General features: G+C 33.3%; 1 protein-coding gene across 1 annotated transcript in view; it reads left to right on the forward strand.

The window, feature by feature from the left end:
- Positions 1-4,553: 4,553 nt before the first annotated feature.
- The window catches only part of LOC106076176 (uncharacterized), a 161,797-nt gene continuing 150,035 nt past the window's right edge, over positions 4,554-16,315 (forward strand). Inside the window, exon 1 of the mRNA XM_056043124.1 lies at positions 4,554-4,614. The gene's annotated coding sequence lies outside the window, so the exon portion shown is untranslated. The remainder of the gene's footprint in view (positions 4,615-16,315) is intronic.

Genomic DNA, 16,315 nt, shown 5'->3' on the forward strand with positions numbered 1-16,315 from the left:
TATGCACTCTGTTTCTTTGGTACACTGTACCATTGTCACCTCGAATAATGTAAGCTCTCTGATTGACTTGAGACTGGATTCTTCCACGTCTCCATGTAGGGTCATTAGGAGATTGGAAATAGACCATCTGTCCAGTTCTCAGCTGACTTAAATTTCCTGACCTCTTATCATAAAATGTTTTACACTCATCTGACGTTTTTCTTTCCTTCTCATAATGTTCTCTTGACATGTAGAAATCTTAATGTTACTCCTTTTGTTTGGTATCAGTGTTCGAGTCATCCGACCAAAAAACATCTGAACTGGGCTTAGATTTGTGTCTTGCCTTGGAGTATTTCTAAATTCCATGAGAGCTTCATAAGCATCTGACTTTGATTCTCTAGATTTCTTCATAATGTTCTTCAAAATTTTAACTGCTGACTTGGAAAAGATTTCAAATGAGTCACTCCCCATTCCATCATGAACTTGGAAAAATATTCCGATGTGAACTGAGGTCCGCTATCAGATATACAGACTTTGGGCACCCCATATCTTGCAAATAAAACTTTCAGTTTCTTTATAATTGCGTGTGTTGTTGTCAACTGCATGTTTTCTACCTCTATGAAATTTGAATAATAGTCCACTATAGCTAGATATTGTTGGTTACCCATTTGGAATAAATCAATTCCAATCTTGTCCCACGGATTAGAACCTATTTCGTGCTGTATTAATTCTTCTCTCTGATTTGCTGGTTTATTTTTCTGACAAATGTAACATGAGTTGGCTATTTCCTTTATTCGAGCTGATAATCCAGGCCAGAAAACGGTTTCTTTTGCTCTTCTTTTCATTGAATCTACTCCCAGATGTGCTGCATGGAGTTTTTCTTCTATTTCCTTGCGAAGTGATATCGGTATGATTATTTGTTCTCCTTTCAACAAGAGTCCGTCTTCGTATGTTAACATGTCTCTTAGTGAAAAATATTGTTTGAGTTCAGGTAAACTATTATGTTTGTCTGGCCATCCATTTAGGATATACTGAATAAGTGTTTGCATTGTTCTATCTTTCTCTGTCTCGATTCTGACTTTCTCCAGCACTGCATCTGGTATTGCCAGTCCGACTGTATTGACACAAACATCAGGGATATCACTCTTTTCCTCTGATGGTTCTCTACTCAAAGTATCAGCTATGAACAAATTTTTGCCTTTGACATATTGAAACTGGATATCGTAACGATAAAGACGCATCATTAGACTTTGTAGCCTTCTCGGAGCAGAACTGAGTGGTTTTTGAAGGATGTTTTCCAGTGGTTTATGGTCATTCTGAACTATAACTGTCCTGCCATACGTATACTGGTCAAAACGTTCCAAACCAACAACCACTGCTAACAATTCTTTTTCAATCTGTGCCCATCTTTTCTGAGTATCAGTTAATGATCTAGAAGCATATGCTATTGGACTGCCATCTTGTAAAAACGCTGCTCCCAACACATTTTGGCTACTATCTGCTTGTAATGTAAGCTCTTTGTTAGGGTCAAAATATATCAATGTGCCATGAGTCGATATTTTCTGTTTTATCTTGTTGAAAGCTCGTGTGCATTGATCAGACCAAACAAATGGTGTGTTCTTTCTGATCAACTCTGTTATGGGCTGTAAATCTGTCGACAAGTCTGGAACAAATCTTGCAAGATATTGAACCATGCCACAGAATCTTCGGACTGATGAAATATCTTTTGGAGCATTCAAACTCAAAATCGCAGATACTTTGTTCGGGTCTGGTTTTATTCCTGCTTCTGTAATAATATGACCCAAAAAATTAATCTCATCTGTTCTAAAAACAGACTTTTCGTGGTTTAGTTTAATCTTCTTTTCTAGACATCTCTTCATCAGCTCTCTTAGGTTAATATCATGATTTCCGAGTGCCTCTTCTTTCGTTCTTCCTCTTCCTACCACTATAATATCATCAACGTAATTGAAACAGCCTTTCAGTCCTTCTAGTGCTAGATTTAATTTTCTCTGAAAATTTTCTGAACTCACTTTCAGACCAAATGGTAATCGTTTCCATTTGTATCTACCAAAAAGGGGTTATCATTGCTGTCAAATTAGATGACGCTGTGTCTAGTCTGACATGCCAGAAAGCTTCTTGCACATCCAATTTGCTGAATATTTTGGCATCGTTCAAATCTGCCAATATGTCATCTAAAGTAGCAAGATTATAGAATTCCCTTAGTAAAACTTTATTCAGGGCTTGGGGATCTATGCAGATCCTAATTTTTCCATTAGCTTTTTCCACAATTGCCATCTGACTCACCCACTCTGTAGGCTCTATCACTGGTTCTATGATTCCTCTCTGCACTAGGGTCTTTAACTCCTCCTTAACTCTTTCTTGTAAAGCAATAGGGATCTTTCTACACGGCAGAACCTTGGGCTTAATGCTGCTATCAATCTTTAAAGACACTTCTCCTAAGTCACCCAAATCACCAGTAAACTTTGGACTACAGTCTTCTTTTTGGTTATTCACTACTGATGCTATGAACCTATTATTATTGACTTTGATTAACTTCATTCTTGTTAAAGTTTCATGACCTAGAAGGCATGCTAGATTATTTGGTACAACTATATATTCCACCTCAAATGTTTCGTTAGTTTTCTCATTTCTCGTCGTTAGAGTGGCTTTCCTTATGGGTCTCATTTCAGTCATATTCCACATTAGTAATCTTTGCGATGCCTTTTCTATCTGATTCTTATTTACGTATTTTTCCTGGATGGTATTTACATCAGCTCCACTATCCATTTGAAACCTTACACGGTGACCATTTACTGTCATAACTGCTGTCATCCTTTTCGTTTTGTGGTTCTCCAAAGACATCACCCATTCATTTTTTACCATCATGACATCATCTCTTGAGTCCGACTGCAGCTGTCTTTCATCGTTAGACATATCATCTGACACCTGCTGAATTTTCTTTTTGCACATCACAGCAAAATGATGTCTCCCCTTGCATGCTAGGCACATTTTACCCCATGCAGGGCACTTTTCTTTAATGTATTCGTGAATCCTTCCACAATACCTGCATTTACCTTTCTGAATGTTTGTTCTTGAGGGTGTTCGGCGTTGATACTTTATCAATGATTGGAGGGTCGGCTTGTATTTGTCTCAACTGTTTGTTGGCGGTCTCGTATGCTCTGCAAATATCTCTGCACCTTTCCAATGTGAGACTACTATCTTGTAACAATTTCATTTTGAGGCATTCATGTCTAATACCAAGAACTACTCTGTCTCTAATCAAGCTATCTTCCAGGCGTTCAAAACTACACGTTTTTGCAAGTCTTCTCAAATTTGTTATGTACTTTTCAATGTCCTCGCCTTCTTGCTGTTCACGAGTATTGAAAACATAGCGCTCATAAGTTTCATTCGTTTTTCCAATGCAAAAACTTTCAAATTTGTTCACTATTTCTTCCATCTTTCTTTCTTTTCCCTTCTCAATTTCAAGACCTTCATATATGTCCATCGCTTTTGTCCCTATAATTGTTAGAAAGGTGGCCACTCTGACCTCCTCTGATTCTTCCGACAATTTAGTGGCTAACTCATAGTTTCGCCAGCTCCGGTGAAACTTTTGCCAATTAGCGGCCATGTTTCCTTCTACCTCGAGCGGCTCGGGTACAGGAAGGAAATTTCTAGCTGCCATTGCACGGCGTAGCCTTGAATTGTTGCCTATTTATTATTGCAAACAATAAACCTTTATATACTGATTAATGATTACCTTTGATCATTAATACACCGCTGCCACCATGTTAATTATGATCTAGGTTCACAGTCAGCAATAAACAAACAACAACCATTAGTGTCATGGCGGAGAATGATACTTTATTATATTGAACGCGTGCACCTTTGCGCACCATATCAACATCATATATATTTTCTAAGTTGTAAATACATAGGCCTATTATAAATATGCGGCCCCCATTCCTAAAAAAAAAAAATTTAATGCGGCCCTCGATAGGAAAAGGTTGCCCACCCCTGTTATAAAGAGATTTATTGATCTCCTTATCATTTATGGAATCTAAAATTTAAAAAGGGTGCGAAATTGGATGTTCTAACTTTGTATAGATCTAGACTAGTATTTGAGTATTTCATGGCAGAGCTATTCTAGATCTAGATTCGATTTTTTTTTAAACCATGAAATGTAGGAGAGAGTTCTTTTGAGATGAAAGTGAGAAGGGCAGGAGAAACACTCAAAAATGATGGTTTTGGGGGGGGGGGGGGAAATCAATTTTTACTTTCAACCTGTTTTGCATATGTTAATGATAACATTGAAAAATATTATTTATTATGTAAAAAATACATTTAATAATGGTCACCTTGTCATAATAAGAGCTGAAATGACCAAAATTCCCATTGTTTTTACTTGATTTTCATAAACAACGATTAAAGGGACACCGCCATGTTTGGCCTCATTGAAGAACTCGTCCTTTTTTCTCTAAGGTCAGACTATAAAAAGACATCCAATGAAAAAAAAAAAAGTTTGAACATTCTTCCCTCCTAAAATCTATATAAACGCGTTTCTTGACTATAAAAAGAACTGCCAAGACCTATATACCGGTAGATCTATATCATCTGTTTACAGACAAGAATAATACGGTTGGTTCACATGCTACTTTTCTCTTATACGATTGGTTGTCAATGGACGCTTTACTACAGCGGATAATGAACACATGATTAGTACTATTAGAATCTATACCTTTTCTTAATTCTTTTAAAATTTTTAGATCAAATAATTTTTTAAAAAGGAATCGTGTAAATTTCGTAGATCTAGATATTAGCATTGGTTTTAAAAAAATTACGCTGGCAATAGATGCCGAAAGAGTGTAGATCTACTTCACTTGATCTAGTTTCTAGAGATCTAGATCTAACTAAGTCTAAATACTTTAAATAGTATAAATAGTGACTTTAAATACTAATCTAAGAATCGGAAGGTGAATGCAACAATCTAGTTGAAGTAGACATTATAGAGGATCTAGATCTAGAACATGACAATATGGATTTAGATTTACTTAAGAGATGTAGAAAATGTAATGTACTCGAACTATTAAACTAGGTATAAACTAGACTACTAAGACGACTAAGTAACTTTTACTGTCTAGATTAGAGACTCTTACTCTAGACATTCTAATTCAGGAATGTCTAGATCTAATGATCTAATGTAAATCTAGTTCTCAGTTGAGATTTATATATCTTAGACCCTAATTAAGTTAATATAAATATTCTAGATCTAATAAGACTAAATAACTTTAGATCTTACTTGGAATTTTAGATCAAAATCAATAGTATATACTATATACTATATTATCTATGCTATAGTTACAATCTAGATCTAGAGTACCTAAGCTAGATATAGTGATAATAAATAAATCTATAAAGATATCTATTAAGTTGTTGCACACAAAGATAAATGACACAGATTTAAAAAAAAAAACATTTAGAAACTAACCATATTCAGTCCTTTTTTAGCGGCCCCCGTAAGGGGAAAAAGCCGCTATTAGGTTTGTGCAAAATGTCCGTCTGTCCGTCTGTCACACTCAGATCTCGAAAACTAGAAGAGATATGAAAAATATTATTTCATCATTAAATGCGGCTTGAAAAGTTTAGGTGCAACGGCTACTTTTGATTTTCTAAAAGCAAACCGTTTAATTTATAAAATTAATTATGCAAGCGATTTTTTCATAAAAATACACCAATTCTAAAACAATAACGTAAATGTAAGGGAGGCAATGTTACAATATGCTAACAAAGATGGTTAATTTCTGTGTATTCTCAGTATCACTAAGTCAAATATATTTTAAAAATGTACAGGAAATGTTTACAACAAATATAAATAATTGTTAAAGATGTTTTTTTCTGGTCAACTAGCTGCTAAAATTAAAAGAAAACATTTCTGTTTGTTTATAAAGGCTAATAATGCATTTTGTATGTAAATATCACGCACATTTTTTAATGGACTTTTTATGCAGCGATTTTCGTGCAGTAGCGTAGCGTCGCTACATGACCAGGTGCTAAACCAATTCCTTAAACTTTTTTAAAAAATCAGATTTTATTTATTTTTTCTTTAGTGCCCTCATCCGAATAAAAGAAGATTATTTTTGTGCGTTTTGTCTGTTGGTCGGTCTGTCCGTCACGATTAGATTTAAAAAACTAGAACTCTAAAAGCTATTGAAAATCTTATTTACACTTTAATGTTCCTCCCGTAACATCTCAATAGTTTTAAGTATCTAAAAATTGATTGTTCCGGATTTTTTTTGCAAAACTAATCAACCCCAACAAATGTTTGTTTGCTCTTCTAATTTATATTAAATTCAATTTTCATGCTTAAACGTTGCAAAACACATTATCAATAATATGTTGTTCCGTTTTTTATCTAAATAGCATATTAATGCTAAATCAAAATCTCTATACTGACTTATATTTCATTATGTGAAAAATGTTCCGGATATTGTTTTATAAAACATAAATTATGCCTAATGATTGTTTGAAATCGCATAATTTACTAATATTACACTTATATTATTTGACAATGCGTCACTATAATTTGGTTATCAATATCAAATTGTTCCGTATTTTCATCTTTAAACAAATTTTAAAAATATCGACAATAGGTTGTTCAGGGCTTTAAAAAAAAGTAATTTACTAGAATTGATTACTGAACATTACTTTTTAGACATTTAATTTTCTTGCTAAAACATAACATAGAAGTTTTGTAATCGATAAAGAATGTTCCGGATTTTGTTTCTTACAAATCGTCGCCAGAAAGTTCCGAATATTTTGAAAAATCTACTAACGCCAAATAATTGTTTGAACTCCCTCTTCTAATTAATAAACAAATAATCTTCTCATTTACGAAATAATGTTTTTACGGATTTTTATGAAAAATATTTTAACTCACTACTCTCTTACAGTACATTCAACTTTCTACCTAAAACATTAAAAAATCTAATTATCGTTAATATTATGTTCCGATTTTTAAGGAAAACAGAATCCAAACACCAAAGTAAGGTATGAAAATCTCTCCACATGGCTGTAGTACATCTAATTTTTATACGAGACCATCCAAAAAATTTAATTGACGGTATTTCATTTATCTGAAATTCTCTTTTTCTTTTACTATTTATACAAACATCCGGAACAATCTATTATATAAACTTTTCAATTGTGTTCATACCTAAAAGTTATTTCGATGTTTTGAAACGTAAAATAAAGGTTAATCAATTTTTAATAACTTTTAGTTGTTTTTTTTTATATCAAGATGACGGACAGACCGACTGACAGACAAAACGCAAAAACAATGCGGCTTTGATCCTTTTTGAATAAATTCTATTAGAACTCAGTGCACCAATGTCTATGAACCCTCGTTAAATATCTCGTGTAAATAAAGACATTTTTTTTATGGTACCGGTACTAGCCTATTGTGAGGTAATGGAATTTTTTTTCTTTGACGTCATATGAATGGACTCTTTAAATGTAATGTTAAAAGAACGCACTCGGTGCACCAATGTCTATTAACCCGCGAAAAAGTGCTCTTATTTATGAAAACATATTTTAGTCTAACTAAGCCGTGTGACGTAGTGTTTTTTTTTTCCTTTGACGTCATATGGAATGAATTCTTTAAAAGAAATGCTAAAAGAACGCACTCGGTGCATCAATGTCTATGAACACTCGATAAATTGCTCGTAATGATGAAGGCGATTTTTATTCTAGCTAGGCCGTGTGACGGGTTTTTTTTTTTTCCTTTGACGTCATATGGAATGAATTCTTTAAATGAAATGCTTAAAGAACGCACTCGGTGCACCAAAGTCAATGAACACTCGATAAATGTTTCGTATCGATGAAGGCGATTTTTAGTCTAGCTAGGCCGTGTGACGTAGTGTCTTTTTTTCCTCTGACGTCATATGGAATTAATTCTTCAAATGAAATGAAAAAAGAACTCGGTATAGTAATGTTTATTAAGCCTCGTTATGTGATTCGCGTTTAAAAAAGGAATGATATCTTGATTTAGATCTAATCTAGATTTTTATTACAGTATATCTAGATCTGGATTTATATTCTAATTAAAATTTCTAGATCTAGTTTAGACTAAAATAGACTAGATTAAGATGTAGAATTTCAATTTCTAAACTTAAAGTGTAAAAAAAAAGTAGATTTTCATTTCCAAACGTTTTGATCAATATTGTAATGTTTTAATATACTAAAACTAATCTACTATTTTTTATTTATTTTAAATTTAAATTTACGGCAAATGAATCTTTGAAACATTATTACTTTTGACCATCGGATGGCTGCCTGGTCGTGCGGTTTTCGCGCTGGACTGTCGTTCAGATTTATGGATGGTCCAGGGTTCAAACCCTGACCGCTCCCATCCCCCGTCGTCCTGCGGGAGGTTTGGACTAGGAAGTCATTATCTTCAACTCTGAAGGAACATCCGAAACATGTAAAACATTTTACATCAAAATTAAATCACCTCTTGAATATTATTTGCGAATATGCAGATCCGACAGGGATCCGACTTCGACGGGGGCCGCCTCTGAGTTTGTGTAACACAAACTCTCTTTGTAATCTTGTTTTATTAAAGCTTTACATTTCTTTTTGACTACATCAGTCAATTGTTAAATTTATTGTTCTACTGATATAAATGTACAGCATTTTCGATAAGGATTCTGATTGAAATTATAAGAGAGATGTTTCGCAGAAATATCTAGATGGCCAGGTCAACGACAACTTGTCGTTTATTGAACCACACCAGATTTGGCAAACATATTTGACTGAACTATAATTGACTTTCAGATTCAAACCTTCTTCGCAGCTTTAAAAAAGATTGCAAAACAAAATGCAATGTATGTTTAAATAATTCTATATGACTCAGTTGAAGCAAAGTACTAATTCATTGTGTCGAAAAGGTTGTCTTTCGGCTCAGCTATGCTTAGCTTTCGAAATAAATTCTTGGTCTTTTTTATTGAGCAGTACTTTGTGTAACTTTGAAAAGATCAGAACAATACTTTGTAAGGCTTGAAATGCAAGACACTAAATATGAAAACATAATAGTCCATTGTTATTAACTTTACTATAAGGCTAAACAATTTTTTTTAATTCTATAAGGTACCTTATTTATTGTTTTTATCTAATATCTAAAAATAATGCATTTAATTTCAATACACATATAATACCTTTATAAGGAAAAGAAAAAAAAAAGTCATTCCATTAATTACATTAAAAAATGAAAGTTTTATGTACTTCATCAACAAAGTTTTTACTTTTTTAGTTTTCATTGAACATGAATGAAATGCTCACATATTATAACCCTAATGTGTCTTTAAAATAATGCCTATAGTTTTTAAAACTTATTATTATATTTTTTGAGATATTTTGAATATTCTTAGTTTTTTTACGTTTTCTCAAAATTGCGTTTTTTCATACTATTTTTCCAAAAAACTTTTTTATTCATTGCTTTATTCAATGATTTTTTTTCTACACTTATTTAGTTTATATATTACAATAAAAGTATCAGATCACTTTTTTGATAATTGGGGTAATGTTAAAAATATTTGCACTTTTCTTGTTAAAAAACACTTAGCCTATCTGTATAGACAGGGCAGGAAAAAAATTATGAAAAAAAATATTCCAAAATTTCAAAATGTAATCTGATACTTCAATAGCAATTATATTTTCCTACATTCCTGCAAAGTTTCAAAAGAAACAAGAAATGCAAAAGTAGATAGCTTCTATATAAGAGTATGTTTACAAAACAAAATGGCCACCGTTGCCATAGCAACAACATTTTCAATTTTTTTTTTTTTATAGTGTACCGGTACTCATACATAACATTCCTGTATAATATAATTAGTTTTGAAGCACAAATAAAAAATTTAGTCTCATTTTCAACTTTTTTGAAGGGTGAGGATTTTCTACTTTTTGTGCCGACGTTTCGGCGGGCCGGATGGAACCACGTCGGCATCATTCTAACATATTCTACAAAGATTAAAAGTGTAAATATTTTGACAAATGTACAAAATGTCTTATATAACTTTATGCTGTGTTAGGATTGCTACATTTCGAGTAGGCCTATGTTATGTGCTACCTATGTTATGTGCTTGAATATATTTAAGGAAAATACACATTTGCCCCCCAAAATACACATTTTCAAGACTGGAAATACACATTTCCCTTTTGGCATGTAGGCATCTCTGATTTAGCCCATTAGTTGTGGTCATTGTCGTATGCCATTGACGACAGGTGCTAAGACAAGATGTGGAAAATATGCAGGTCACAACTTGCGTATTCATGTGAAACACTGCACTCATCATAAATCATCGGAATCGAAGACATTGCCGATATTTATTATGGTTATGGAACTTTAATATTCTTTTGAGTCCCGGTCCTGGACCTTACATATTTTCGCCACATTAAAAGCTGCAACTCTTTCCACCTCCGCTGTCTAAGAAAGATTCGCCAAGTGAAGAGATTTGACCAATACCAGATTTTGAGATCTAGCAGTATCCACGCCACAAACGGTCCGAACTAGGACGGGCTAGACCTGTAAGCTTCGTAACGTAGTCAGTATAACGTAAAATCGCTTCCCCTAATGCTTTCTTTTTTTTTTTTCGGCCAGCTGTTTGCTGTAAAGCGTTATCAATGTGGTCAACACACGTGATCAATGTGGTCAAGTTAGGTCAACACACGTGATCAATGTGGTCAACACACGTGATCAATGTGGTCAACACACGTGATCAATGTGGTCAACACACGTGATCAATGTGGTCAACACACGTGATCAATGTGGTCAACACACGTGATAAATGTGCTCAACACACGTGATCAATGTGGTCAACACACGTGATCAATGTGGTCAACACACGTGATCAATGTGGTCAACACACGTGATATAAAGACACTCCCAAGATCTCCCTCACAGAATGTGAAATTCTATTTTAAAATTATTTTTTTTTTAATTGTATCAATCAGTCATGTAAATTATAGACATAATAAATCTGACGATACATCGACCCATGATTAGATATGCTAAAGCTCGACAGATTCCACAAACGAAATTATTTAGGATCGCCGCTGAAATGTTGGGGGGGGGGGTCAATTAACGAACGTTAGCCGTCATCTATCCCAGTATCTGAACTCTCTGATTCCTTCAATAGATTCTTCATTGGCAAGATTGAGCAGATCAGAAATGACATGCCATCCCTCTCATCACAGCTTGACCACTCTCCAATCTTTCAAAGTTGTGATTTTCAGCGTGTCACTGAAGATTATTTCAAGAGTCTTAGTTTAGCTTGTAACCACAATTACTAACAATGTGAACTCTTCACTGACTTCAGGAATTGTACCACACCAGTTTAAGCATGCACTTGTCAGGTCCTTATTAAAGAAATCCGATCTTGACGGTTGACCAGGAATGTCTAAAAAAAACTATCGCCCGGTATCAAATCTTCCCTTCTGTCAAAGCTTCTAGAGCGCATCGTGTTAGGGCAAATTATTTACCATCTGGAACTGTACTTTCTCTTGGAAGAATTTCAATCTGAATATAGGAAGTGCCGTAGCACAGAAACAGTGTACTAAGTGACTTACTGCACTTCCTATCAATACTTTCCATCCTGGACTTACGCTAGACCGCTAGATTAGGATGGCCATATGCTCTGCCATTTTTGGTTTAGCAGGAATTGCCTAAAGTGGCTTAGATCCTACCTGACTGAACGCACCCAACGTGTCGTTGTGAACGGGACAGAATCAACAAGCTTACTCTTGAAGTACAGAGTACCCCAAGGGTCGGTTCTAGTCCCAGTATTGTATACATACTCACTCAGCGGTGTCATACAGCCAGGGCCGCCTGCAAAATAAAAAAAAATGCCGGCCCCCCCTCCCTTTTTTTGGCAAAAAATATCATTAAGACTGAGCTGACACTATTCCTAAAGCGCTCTTTGATTTAAATCTATTTTTCTAGACGATTCCTTTTTATTTCATATTCGCATCGTTGTCGTATCCCCATGCCCTCTAAGATGTTTTATTTTCAATTTTAACTTTGCATTTTTTTAAAGAATGTAAGAAACTTAGTCTTAATTATAATACAATATTTAGACTTTATTTTTCATTTATATTTTAAACACTTTGTATAGATAGAATCCAAATTTAGGAAACGACATTTCACCAAAAATAATGGAACATTTTTTAGCGGCCCCCGTAAGGGGGAAAAGCCGCTATAAGTTTGTGCAAAATATCCATCTGTCACACTCAGATCTCGAAAACTAGAAGAAATATAAAAAATATTATTTCCCTATTAAATGCGGCTTGAAAAGTTTAAGTACAACGGCTACTTTTGGTTTTCTAAAAGCAAACCGTTTAATTTATAAAATTAATTATGCAAGCGATTTTTTCTTACAAATACACCAATTCTAAAACAATTACGTAAATGAAAGGGAAGCAATGTTACAATATGCTAACAAAGATGAACAATTTTTGTGTATTTTCAGTATCACCAACTCAAATATATTTATAAAATGTACAAGAAATGTTTACAACAATATAAGTACTAGTTAAAGGCGTTTTATCTGGTCAACTAGCTGCTAAAATTAAAAGAAAACATTTCTGTTTGTTTATAAAGGCTAATAATGCACTTTGTATGTAAATATCACGCACATTTTTTGAAAATGGACTTTTTATACAGCGACATTCGTGCAGTAGCGTAACGTCGCAACATGATAAAATGCCAAAAGAATTCCTTAAACTTTTTTAAAAAATCAGATTTTATTTATTTTTGTGCGTTTTGTCTGTTGGTCGGCCTATCCGTCATGGTTAGATTAAAAAAATAATAACACTAAAGGCTATTGTAAATATGATTTAACCTTTAATTTTTCATTCAGAAATATTTTAATAGTTTTAAGTATCTATAATAGATTGTTGCGGATGTTTTGTGAAAAACAAATCAATGCCAACAGATATTTGTTTTCTCTTCTTACTTATATTAGATTTTATTTCCATGCTTAAACGTTGCAAGAAACACATGATCTTTAATATATTGTTCCGGTTCTTTAATGTAAATAACATATAAATGCTAAATAAAAATATCTATACTGATTTATATTTCATTAACTATAAAGTTGTTTCGATATTGTTTTATAAAAAATAAATTATGTCAAATGATTGTTTGAAACCGCATAATTGACTAATATTACACTTATATTCTTTGACACTACGTCACTATAGTTTATTTATCAATATCAATTGTTCCGAATTTTTAACTTAAAAAAATGTATGTCAAATGACTTTATTTTTTTTTGATATCGACAATAGGTTGTTCAGGATTTTAAAATAAGAAAGTAATTTACTAGAAACGATTTTTGAAAATCACTTTTAAGACTTATTTTACAGTTAATTTTCTTGCCGAAACATAACAAAAGTTGTTTAATCCGGATTTTTTTTCCAAAAAGAAATCGACCTACATTACCTTAATTTTCTTACAAATCGTCGCCAAAAAATGATCCGAATTTTATATGAAAAATCTAATAAAGCTAATAAATGTTTGAGATCCCTCTTCTAAAAAATAAAATAAATAATTTTCTCATTTACGAAATTTGGTTGTTCCGGATTTTTTATGAAAAATATTTTAACTCTCTTTATGTAAAATCGCACTTCTCTCTTACACTACATTTAACTTTCTAGCTAAGACGTTAGAAAATCTAATTATCGTTAATTTTATGTTCTGATTTTTAAGGAAAACAACTTCCTAACACCAAAGTATGGTTGAAAAATCTATCTATAAGGCTATGGTACATCTAATTTTCATATTAGACCATTCCACAAATTTAATTAACGGTATTTGATTAATCTGGAATTCTTATTTTCTCTCACTATAAATATATAAACATCCGGAACAATCTATTATAGAAACTTAAAACTAATGCGATGTTTCGGAAGGGAAATTAAATTTTAATCAGATTTTCAATAGTTTTTATCTTTTTTTTTTCTCGATATTAACATGACGGACAGACAGACTGACAGACAAAACAAAACAAAAATGCGTCTTTAATATATACATATTTAGTCTAACTAGCTCATTAAAAGAAATACTAAAAGAACTCACTCAGTGCACCAATGTCTATGAACCCTCGAGAAGCTGCACTCTCGTATAGAAGACATTTTTTAGTCAAACTAGGACGTGTGACGTAATGGAATTTTTTTCCTTTGACGACATATGGTGTTAATTCTTTAAATGAAATGCTAAAAGATCTCACTCGGTACGCCAATGTCTATGAACACTCAACAAACTGCTCGTATAGAAGACATTTTTTAGTCTAACTAGGCCGTGTGAAGTAGGTTTTTTTTTCCTTTGACGTCATATGGAATGAATTCTTTAAATGAAATGCTAAAACAACTCGGTATAGTAATGTTTATTAAACCTCGTAATGTGACTTGCATTTGAAAAAGACATAATAGCTAGATTTAGATCTAATCTAGATTTTTTCCACTAGATCTAGATTTTTTTAAACACTAGAGCTAGATTTTTAAAACTAGATTTAAATTTAAATTCTAATTAAAATCATTGTAGATTCTAGAGCTAGAATTTCTTGGTCTAGTTTAGCATGTTTTGGTGTCCAAACCTCCCTCAGGACGACAGGGGATGGGAGCGGGCACGGTTTGAACCTGGGACCATCAATAAATCCAAACGACAGTTCATCGTGGAAACCCCACTACCAGACAGACATGATTTAGACTAGATCAAGATCTATAATTTCAATTTCTAGACTTATTGTAGATTTTTATTTCTAAAGTCTAGATTGTCAATATTGCAATGTTATAAAACACTAAAACTAATGTACTATTTTTAAAATTTAATATTGCATTCAGTCTATTAATTGATTATCTATTGTTTTTTTTTAAATAAATCTTATCTAAATTACATCTACATTATCCCAAATTTATATTTTAGATCTAGATCTAGTAGATGATATTGAGAGTGCTAAATTAAATGTTTAATTTAGTTAGATGTACATCCTCATTCTAGTTCCATTTAAATGAAAATGCTCAATACCAAAAGATTATCTAAAATCGCTCTTGTGACATTGTACATATCCGGTAGTTGTCATTCCGTAATGTGTAATGTATCTCTTTATCAATAATAGGCTATTAGTTTGAAATCAATTTGTCATTAGGTTAAGAGCAATGCCTGGTCGTGCGGTTAGGACTGATTATCTCTACGGTCTCGGTTTCATATCCTGCTCGATGCCATCCTCCGTCGACCAGCGGGAGATTTTACATTAAAAAAAAACAACATTTTTTTTACAACGCCAAATGAATCTTTGAAACATTATTACTTTTAACAATCAAAACAAAATCACTTCTTGAATATTCCTTGCGAATATGTGGATCCGACAGGGATCCGACTCCCACGGGAGCCGCCTCTGAGTTTGTGTGGCAACACAAACTCTCTTTGTTATCTTGTTTTTTTTTAAATGGTGTTGCCTACTTAAATTTTAATCGTCGTAAAAGTTTCTTCATGGAGATAGAATTGAAGATGCGCAGGTTTTCGCTCAAGTCGGCAAGGGGTTTAATTCAGGGCGGGACTCGGCGCTAAGCGTATTCTGGCCTTTTTTTTTCTTAGTAACAAGAGATAATTTTTAAAAGGCTAATATTGATGTGTTTTCTTTCAGAACGCACTGTTCATCCTAATAAAAAAAAAAGTCGAGGGCCATATTAAATCTTATAATAAAGAGGCAGCCCTGGCCAATAGTATTATGCGAGGGACATTCTAGGTAGGCCTACATATTGCGCTCGTACTTCTGTAATGGGCGTGATCTTTTTAAAAATATTTTCCCTGTTAAGTAAATAAGTAAGTCTCTTTCGCGGACGTTGTTTTTTTTCCACACAAAAGTCGTCACTATAATAAAGTGCAATAGACAGAAGAAATTCGACTATTTTGAGACAAAAAGTTCAGAAGAATCACACTAGCGGAGACGTTTTAAAATGTTTTCTTCAAAACGTTTGCACGCATGTGATCAGGTCAGGAGGCGCGCGAGAGAGAGAGAGAGAGAGAGAGAGGACCTATTCTCTGCTCAACATTAAATTATTAACAGTAGGCAGATGTTAGCGCTACTGGGTGGGTTTCGTCTGTGACACCTCAGTCTACGACCAAGGGGCTAGAGTCGCCTAAGTAACCAGACATACTAACCTAAACTAAATGCAAGCACAAACGAAACTTTACTTGAAATTAAATAATACAAAATGAAACTTTATTTACATAAAAATAAATGAATAATAAAATATAATATATACACTAACCACTACAACTGAA

The sequence above is a fragment of the Biomphalaria glabrata genome, chromosome 10, assembly GCF_947242115.1.
Source record: "Biomphalaria glabrata chromosome 10, xgBioGlab47.1, whole genome shotgun sequence".
NCBI lineage: Eukaryota > Metazoa > Mollusca > Gastropoda > Planorbidae > Biomphalaria > Biomphalaria glabrata.